This window comes from Silene latifolia, chromosome 9 (assembly GCF_048544455.1).
Source record: "Silene latifolia isolate original U9 population chromosome 9, ASM4854445v1, whole genome shotgun sequence".
Taxonomy (NCBI): Eukaryota; Viridiplantae; Streptophyta; class Magnoliopsida; order Caryophyllales; family Caryophyllaceae; genus Silene; species Silene latifolia.
Genome location: NC_133534.1, coordinates 37,710,677 through 37,720,878, shown reverse-complemented (window position 1 = coordinate 37,720,878; position 10,202 = coordinate 37,710,677). Strand labels below are relative to the sequence as shown.

The window sequence follows — 10,202 nt, the reverse complement described above, 5'->3', positions numbered from 1 at the left end:
ATCTCGCCGCACAGAACTTCCCAGCAAGATATCATCCAAAACAGCAACAATCTGAACAACCTGAGAAGGGGGTCGACAATCAGTCGGGAGTAACTAGATGCTCTCCCAGTCATGTTTACAACAATTGAATATAATCAACAATCATTAACAAATGAAATGTAAAACCAGTAAACATGCGAGATCATCTATACTCATGAAAGACCCAACAAAGCTTACCATGACTTAATCGATCTTAACGGACGCAATCATGCAAACCTAGACCATATGCAACCACTAGACCATGAACACTTACAAGACTAGTAGTGTGACACCCTCATATATTGCGGAAAAGTAAACACGTAATTCTAGAATAAAACTGCATGGATATGTTTGTAATAGGTTCATTTGGGTAAAAACCTGTAATTTTTAATTTTAATTTTTTTTTTCTTTTTTTAAACCTGAACCTGTTATAAAGATATCCAAATTGGAAGGTGTCAAACATACAAGGTCTAACTAGAAGTTTTATAACCTAACCATCGCTAAAGTCGCGAATAGCAAATTATACAACCAAATGTAAAGAGGGAGACATATGTCCCTAAAATGTATGTGACATAAAAAGGGTTTAAGGGTCACAATAAAATAAAACCAGTCAAGGTCCCAAGGTTACTTTGCTCGCTAGCTCGTCCATGTACCCCATATATGCATCACCTACCTGTCATTCGCATTTTATACAAATACGAAAGCCACAGTCAGTGGGGAGTAACTCCGAGTTCTCCCAGCCACGAAATGTCATAATTAATATAACATGTAAACATAAGAATATGAATATGAATAACACATAGCCTTAGCATATAGATGCTAGACAATCGTGCTTATCATGTGAACAACAATATAACAACACATAGTCCTAGCCAGTGAATACTAGACCGACTCATACTACACTATCATGTGAATCACATAACATCCAGGAATCCAAACTCTATCAACCATAGCCGGCTTGCATCTCACCTTCTATGATTCATAGAATCACCATACAAGAAAGGGCAATATATCAAAGACAGGCATAAGTTCTTAGCACGGTCAATAGTCACTCTGTAACTCGAGTCTATACCACGAGGTAGGGAAGGTAATCGAACCGGTATCTTGGCTCAGCGGTTAATATTAATAAAACATGGCCAAGACACAACACAACCCTAGCCTAAAATCTGCGCAGACCTAGACATGCGGATACACACCACCGCACCCAAGACCCACAATTTTTCTAAAACAAAGTGAGTACCCTAAGGAGTCCACCAAAGGGTTGGCTAGTACTTAAGCTGACCACTTACTATCAAAATAAGTAACGAGGTCATGCCCCAACTTGGATATAAATCCACTAGTCAGGAACACAAAGGCTATTAAGCAGTGAACATATACTCGTCAGAGACTATAAAGACCTATCTATGATGAAGGCCGAAATACTCACCTAGGACCTAGTCCCAAATAGTCCCACTTGAATACTTTAGCCCACACCACACAAGACAAATAGGACACCCACTTAACCATAAGAGGGCAAAGAGTCCAACTTACCAACATAAATGCTAACATTCTATCATGTGAAATCATGTGAAAGGCTATATAAATGTCTATTCAGCAGACAATCCAACAATATCCTCAATATCAATAATAATCCAAACTTCAGCTAACCGTTAATCTCATAATTCATGAGAACAAGCTAAAATGGCAACAAGGCAAGAAGACTCAAGTATAAGGCACCCAAAGCATCCAACAACCAACATGTGAAATGATAATTACAAATATCAAGGCATAACATAAACATCTAATCTCACCTCAAAGACAAACCCTCGACCCGAGTCCCGCGACGGGTAACCGGTCAAATCGAGGCTGACTGGTTTAAACCTAGTTTGACCAAACTCGTTCGGTCAATCTGGCCCAGCTCAGAGTCTTGGCCTGCTTTGGCCCAAATTACAAATTTTATCGCAATATTATTCTCATGCTATTTCTAATTTCTATCATGTGAAAAACGAAAGTAACACATTACCAATCACCTAAACACTTAACAAACAACAGGCACACATTAACTACTAATGTGACATTAATTCGTCGAGTAACTCGGAATAGTTACCTTACGCTAGCAAAGAGACAAGTAAAAACTTGAGAAAGCTTCTAAAACCCCAAAATTACTCTTCATCTTCAACCCCATATGAGCCACCTAAAATAAATATGTGAAAGGACGATATTAACGAATTATCTTTATATAAAATATGAGACGTAAATTAATTTAATTGTATTTTAAATAAACCAAACTAGCGTCAAAACAATTTATAGATACGGCTCAAACTCGCGACTTAGCCAAAGCCATCGCCTTAGGCCACGGCCAGGCATCGCCTTAGGCCACGGCCAGTGGCTGCTAGGCTACAACAAAGGCCACGGCCAAAGGCTACAAGAGCCACGTCCAGGCCGCTGCTAGGCCAACCTTATAAAAGTCACTCTCGTCCCAAAAATTAATTCAATCTCAACTCTCTACCCCATCTCTCTCATTACTCCGTCCTACTCATTACTCCGTCTCATAATATAATACTCCAAGCTACTCACCCACTAGCCAAGAACAAAGGATACGATAATAAAAACACAATACTATTATAACCAATGCTCCTGCCACCAAAATTGGATTCTGATAGCTCAAAGTGAAGTAATATCTTATGCCTAAATCTAAAAGAAAACCAGGGGATAGATAATTGAACATGTAGCAATCACCTAATTCTAATCGCTCGCTCTTTACAGTTAATGCATAAGAATATAAGTCCCCGACACCCAGTTACACTATCAATGCATACATGTATACCAAATTCCTTGTCAATTTCCACAATTACACGTGATAAACGTCCTTAATTATCAACTGCCTCAAGAATTGGATCGTTCCCAAAAGACTTGTACGTAGCCACAACTCACCAACATCCCATAATCCAAACAAGATGTACGAAATATGAAAACTAGTATTAAATATTAAATTTATTTATATAATAATAATAATAATAATAATAATCAATCCAATCTCAAACAATCTGCCTAATCCCTACATAATTTATGTGTGTATTACCCATTACCCATATTCCTCTCGACCATAATTAACATCGCGCAAATTTCATAAGCAAAATCATTCACATACAAATTGTCTCACAACCAGGCCATCCTTCGCTAATATCCCAAACTCTCGTGCTAACCAAAGCAGCTATTTTTAACCCGTCTCACAACTAATTAACTTAACAATAGGAAATATAATAGCTAGTATTATAAATAATTCGAGTATCCTATCACCGTTACCTTTAACTCTCGAATTCCCGAGTAAAAACGTCCAAAGCACGAGCCTTTCTTCAGTCTTCAACTAAAAAGGAGGAAAAACGAGTTAATTAAGACAAGAAATCGAGTTGTCATTTAAGACGGTATTTTCGAACTTCTACAAAATAGAAGATTTCTTACCTTAAAAGAACGAGGAAAGGACGAGGAAGCTAATGGTATAAAAATAATGGAGTTTGGTTGAGAAATGAAGACGGGATCTGAGTTTGAATGTCGGGTTTAATAGAGGTGTTGATGATTTTGGTGGATGCTGATTGTTGTTGCTGGTGAATCACGCAAAAAGGAAGGGGAAAAGAAGGGGTAGGGACGGGGGTAAAACAACAACAATAAAATAATAATAATAATGAGACACCAGCTAGCTTGCTAGCTACTAATTATACGTACGTTTCTTCATCGTTAAGTAATTTCGCTCGTTTTTAAAACCGCCTCGAGTTAATAAAATCGGTTTTTAGTAAAAGTTTCAGTAATAAAACGAAATTAATAATAAATAAATTTAATGAGTGAAAATAAAATAAACTCATCTAGTTAACGGAAATAATACGATATCAGTTTGAATCGGAATTATTAGCGATTTTTACCAAACTAACGGATATTAATAAAAATTGCTATTTTAGTGAAATAAGCTCAAAATAGCTAATTGGACGGTTTTGTTCCCAAAATCCATCTCGGGTTCACTTAAAACAACTTTCATAAGGACTCGTAAAGAAACGGAAATTATTAAATAAATAAACCCGAACTAACTTCAATAAACTCGAACTAACTTTAAATAAACTTATTAATGATTATTAAAATTAACGTATCGAATTATGATGAAATTAATTAATTAGCTAAGCATATATATATAAATCGTTAAATGATGTAATTAAATTCAAAATAGCAATTAAAAGAATTTTATCCAACTTAATAAAATACGGGGTGTTACAATCACCCCATCTTTTAAAAAGTTTCGTCCTCGAAACTTGAAAGTATAAATGGAAGGTTATGAAAATAAAACTGAAATTGGAATCGGTAACCAAAACATTTTAAAGGTTATTTATCGTAAGAATCAAAATTCTTTCAAAAGTTTCAAATAAAATTTTCCGACGAACTGATTCTCATCAAGGGAACGAAAGTGTTCTCGTTACGTATTCAAGAACATCACATTCCAAATCAAAGATAAGGTCAAAAGGCAAATCATTTGTATAAATCAAAAATCAAAATACCTTCAAAAACATTAATGAAGAGTTTTCAAAAATATAAGTCTCATTCATGGAACGGAATTGTTCTTGTCGTGCACACAAGAACGCTAACTTTCCAAGTCATAGACAAATTTAAAACAAAAACTATTCGCCGACAATCGTAGAACAAGTTATCAAACGTTTCCAATAACTAGTTCTAACATCCGATCAACGTTAAAATCAAAATAAGAGAAAGGTAATCTTCTCAAATGTTCTTTTGCAAAAAGCCAAAGTAGAAATAAAGGTTTCACCTTTAAACTAAAAGGGGAGTTAAATTCCGGAAATATAATATTAAACTTTGACAAAGAACTCATAAATAGATCAAGGTCAATAGAAATTGGATAAAATTTAAAGAAATTTCGGGTCTAGTAATTAAAATTACGATAAATGAGTTTATATTCAAGGAAGGAATAGGGAACTAATTCCAATTTTCATTTTCAAGTCTTCAAAAACAGGTTAGGTTTGCAGAAGTGACATAAACTTTTAAGAATGAATCGAAACTGGTAGCTTGAAAGTTTAGAAGTTGTACAAAAAGGAAAGTAACTTAGATAGCATAAAAACAAAGTATGTTAAGAGAGCTCAAACTTAAGCCACAAGAGAGCTATAATGACTTTCATAGGGTAAAAATTGAAGTTAAAATTACAAGGATGTCAAAGATAGAGTTTCACAAGATACGAATGTCAAACTTAAAGGAGGAGCAAGATGAAGCGAGGAAAGAAGGTATGAACGGTAACGCTCATGATCAAGGAGAAAGGGAAATTAGACAACAAGGAAACGCCTATTAGGGTATTGTACCTTCATGACAAAACGACCAAATCACATTCCCAATCTATACGGGAGTGTTAACATCTAAAAATGGGTTTTCTTCCAAATTCATATTCTAAACTTATCTCATGTTTACTCCTAGGGTGACGACGCTCAACCTACTAAGCTTTCAAATCCCCAAACATAAACAACAAAGCCAAGTTCTATAACTTTTAATTACATAGGCAACTCATTCCTAACACAAATAATCCACCAATCAATTATACTCACTTTATCAAGGAACTAGGTATAAGAATCACTAAGTATGTCTCATCACCTTACCTAAGTCTTTCCATCATCAAATCCTCTCAAAACCAGGAAAGGGTCAAACACAAACAATCTCCTCAAGAGTCAAGTTTTCCAACCAAGGTCAACATTCCTCAAAAGAAAGAGTACTATCAAATGGCGTTAAGGGAGGATTAGCAAGGAACAAAAGACAAGTTAGGAGTACAAGCGTAGCTTTTAAAGTAAAACAGAAGGGAGTTTAGAAGGAGGATAAGCACAAAGAGATTAAGAATAAGGCGAGATACACAAAGAACGAGAAACATCTTCAAGGAAGTAGAAGCATTCTTCAAAGGTTGAACAAATCTTCAATCTTCAGCATTAGGCACCAAATCTTGATTTTCGTAAAATATAAGTGTCCTTTCAATGGAACGGAGATACTCTTGGCGATCACTCAAGAACATCAATATTCCAATTCAAAGACATAAAAGTACATTTTTACACCAACAAATGATAAAACTAATTATCAGACGTCTCCAATAACAAGTTTTAACACTAATTGGCGTTAAAACCGTGGAAAAACATTAAAACATTTTCAAAACCTTTAGTTCAAATTTTTTTATCATAAGGGTAATAACTCCATTAGCTTTAGATAAGCTCACGGTCATCGATTCAAGAACGCAACAATTATTAAATGACAATCAACAAACAGGTTAGTACCTAACAAAGAGCAAACACAAAGAGACTACAACATAAGGTCCTAAGTCTACCCATCTTACCCATCTCTCAAGTTTATTATTTTAAGGTCAAGTTATTTATATTGGGGTGCACAAACGTGCGTCGGGAGCAAATATGCTCTGATACCAACTGTGACACCCTCATTTATTGCGTAAAAGTAAACACGTAATTCTAGAATAAAACTGCATGGATATGTTTGTAATAGGTTCATTTGGGTAAAAACCTGTAATTTTTAATTTTAATTTTTTTTTTCTTTTTTTAAACCTGAACCTGTTATAAAGATATCCAAATTGGAAGGTGTCAAACATACAAGGTCTAACTAGAAGTTTCATAACCTAACCATCGCTAAAGTCGCGAATAGCAAATTATACAACCAAATGTAAAGAGGGAGACATATGTCCCTAAAATGTATGTGACATAAAAAGGGTTTAAGGGTCACAATAAAATAAAACCAGTCTAGGTCCCAAGGTTACTTTGCTCGCTAGCTCGTCCATGTACCTCATATATGCATCACCTACCTGTCATTCGCATTTTATACAAATACGAAAGCCACAGTCAGTGGGGAGTAACTCCGAGTTCTCCCAGCCACGAAATGTCATAATTAATATAACATGTAAACATAAGAATATGAATATGAATAACACATAGCCTTAGCATATAGATGCTAGACAATCGTGCTTATCATGTGAACAACAATATAACAACACATAGTCCTAGCCAGAATACTAGACCGACTCATACTACACTATCATGTGAATCACATAACATCCAGAATCCAAACTCTATCAACCATAGCCGGCTTGCATCTCACCTTCTATGATTCATAGAATCACCATACAAGAAAGGGCAATATATCAAAGACAGGGCATAAGTTCTTAGCACGGTCAATAGTCACTCAGAATCTCGAGTCTATACCACGAGGTAGGGAAGGTAATCGAACCGGTATCTTGGCTCGGCGGTTAATATTAATAAAACATGGCCAAGACACAACACAACCCTAGCCTAAAATCTGCAGAGACCTAGACATGCGGATACACACCACCGCACCCAAGACCCACAATTTTTCTAAAACAAAGTGAGTACCCTAAGGAGTCCACCAAAGGGTTGGCTAGTACTTAAGCTGACCACTTACTATCAAAATAAGTAACGAGGTCATGCCCCAACTTGGATATAAATCCACTAGTCAGGAACACAAAGGCTATTAAGCAGTGAACATATACTCGTCAGAGACTATAAAGACCTATCTATGATGAAGGCCGAAATACTCACCTAGGACCTAGTCCCAGCTAGTCCCAGCTTGAATACTTTAGCCCACACCACACAAGACAAATAGGACACCCACTTAACCATAAGAGGGCAAAGAGTCCAACTTACCAACATAAATGCTAACATTCTATCATGTGAAATCATGTGAAAGGCTATATAAATGTCTATTCAAATGAGACAATCCAACAATATCCTCAATATCAATAATAATCCAAACTTCAGCTAACCGTTAATCTCATAATTCATGAGAACAAGCTAAAATGGCAACAAGGCAAGAAGACTCAAGTATAAGGCACCCAAAGCATCCAACAACCAACATGTGAAATGATAATTACAAATATCAAGGCATAACATAAAACATCCAATCTCACCTCAAAGACAAATCCTCGACCCGAGTCCCGCGACGGGTCATCGGTCAAATCGAGGCTGACTGGTTTAAACCTAGTTTGACCAAACTCGTTCGGTCAATCTGGCCCAGCCCAGAGTCTTGGCCTGCTTTGGCCCAAATTACAAATTTCATCGCAATATTATTCTCATGCTATTTCTAATTTCTATCATGTGAAAAACGAAAGTAACACATTATCAATCACCTAAACACTTAACAAACAACAGGCACACATTAACTACTAATGTGACATTAATTCGTCGAGTAACTCGGAATAGTTACCTTACGCTAGCAAAGAGACAAGTAAAAACTTGAGAAAGCTTCTAAAACCCCAAAATTACTCTTCATCTTCAACCCCATATGAGCCACCTAAAATAAATATGTGAAAGGACGATATTAACGAATTATCTTTATATAAAATATGAGACGTAAATTAATTTAATTGTATTTTAAATAAACCAAACTAGCGTCAAAACAATTTATAGATACGGCCCAAACTCGCGACTTAGCCAGGCCACTGCCTAGGCCACGGCCAGGCCACGGCCACGGCCAGTCACAAACTGCTAGGCTACAACAGGCCACGGCCGAAGCTACGAAAGGCCACGGCCGGGCCGCATTTAGCTAGGCCAACCTTATAAAAGTCACTCTCGTCCCAAAAATTAATTCAATCTCAACTCTCTACCCCATCTCTCTCATTACTCCGTCCTACTCATTACTCCGTCTCATAATATAATACTCCAAGCTACTCACCCACTAGCCAAGAACAAAGGATACGATAATAAAAACACAATACTATTATAACCAATGCTCCTGCCACCAAAATTGGATTCTGATAGCTCAAAGTGAAGTAATATCTTATGCCTAAATCTAAAAGAAAACCAGGGGATAGATAATTGAACATGTAGAAATCACCTAATTCTAATCACTCGCTCTTTACAGTTAATGCATAAGAATATAAGTCCCCGACACCCAGTTACACTATCAATGCATACATGTATACCAAATTCCTTGTCAATTTCCACAATTACACGTGATAAACGTCCTTAATTATCAACTGCCTCAAGAATTGGATCGTTCCCAAAAGACTTGTATGTAGCCACAACTCACCAACATCCCATAATCCAAACAAGATGTACGAAATATGAAAACTAGTATTAAATATTAAATTTATTTATATAATAATAATAATAATAATAATAATAATAATAATAATAATAATAATAATAATAATAATAATAATAATAATAATCAATCCAATCTCAAACAATCTGCCTAATCCCTACATAATTTATGTGTGTATTACCCATTACCCATATTCCTCTCGACCATAATTAACATCGCGCAAATTTCATAAGCAAAATCATTCACATACAAATTGTCTCACAACCAGGCCATCCTTCGCTAATATCCCAAACTCTCGTGCTAACCAAAGCAGCTATTTTTAACCCGTCTCACAACTAATTAACTTAACAATAGGAAATATAATAGCTAGTATTATAAATAATTCGAGTATCCTATCACCGTTACCTTTAACTCTCGAATTCCCGAGTAAAAACGTCCAAAGCACGAGCCTTTCTTCAGTCTTCAACTAAAAAGGAGGAAAAACGAGTTAATTAAGACAAGAAATCGAGTTGTCATTTAAGACGGTATTTTCGAACTTCTACAAAATAGAAGATTTCTTTCCTTAAAAGAACGAGGAAAGGACGAGGAAGCTAATGGTATAAAAATAATGGAGTTTGGTTGAGAAATGAAGACGGGATCTGAGTTTGAATGTCGGGTTTAATAGAGGTGTTGATGATTTTGGTGGATGCTGATTGTTGTTGCTGGTGAATCACGCAAAAAGGAAGGGGAAAAGAAGGGGTAGGGACGGGGGTACAACAACAACAATAAAATAATAATAATAATGAGACACCAGCTAGCTTGCTAGCTACTAATTATACGTACGTTTCTTCATCGTTAAGTAATTTCGCTCGTTTTTAAAACCGCCTCGAGTTAATAAAATCGGTTTTTAGTAAAAGTTTCAGTAATAAAACGAAATTAATAATAAATAAATTTAATGAGTGAAAATAAAATAAACTCAGCTAGTTAACGGAAATAATACGATATCAGTTTGAATCGGAATTATTAGCGATTTTTACCAAACTAACGGATATTAATAAAAATTGCTATTTTAGTGAAATAAGCTCAAAATAGCTAATTGGACGGTTTTGTTCCCAAAATCCATCTCGGGTTCA

General features: G+C 35.8%; 2 long non-coding RNA genes across 2 annotated transcripts; both read right to left on the bottom strand.

Annotated features, from left to right (window-relative positions):
* Positions 1–511: 511 nt before the first annotated feature.
* On the bottom strand, positions 512–3,641 carry LOC141602608 (uncharacterized). The gene is made up of 4 exons (XR_012524559.1): positions 3,460–3,641; positions 3,304–3,364; positions 2,105–2,191; positions 512–691 (listed from the first exon to the last, which is right to left on the bottom strand). It is a non-coding gene; the product is annotated as an uncharacterized LOC141602608 (long non-coding RNA).
* Positions 3,642–6,592: 2,951 nt separating this feature from the next.
* Positions 6,593–9,831, bottom strand: LOC141602607 (uncharacterized). The gene is made up of 3 exons (XR_012524558.1): positions 9,496–9,831; positions 8,251–8,337; positions 6,593–6,835 (listed from the first exon to the last, which is right to left on the bottom strand). It is a non-coding gene; the product is annotated as an uncharacterized LOC141602607 (long non-coding RNA).
* Positions 9,832–10,202: the final 371 nt, after the last annotated feature.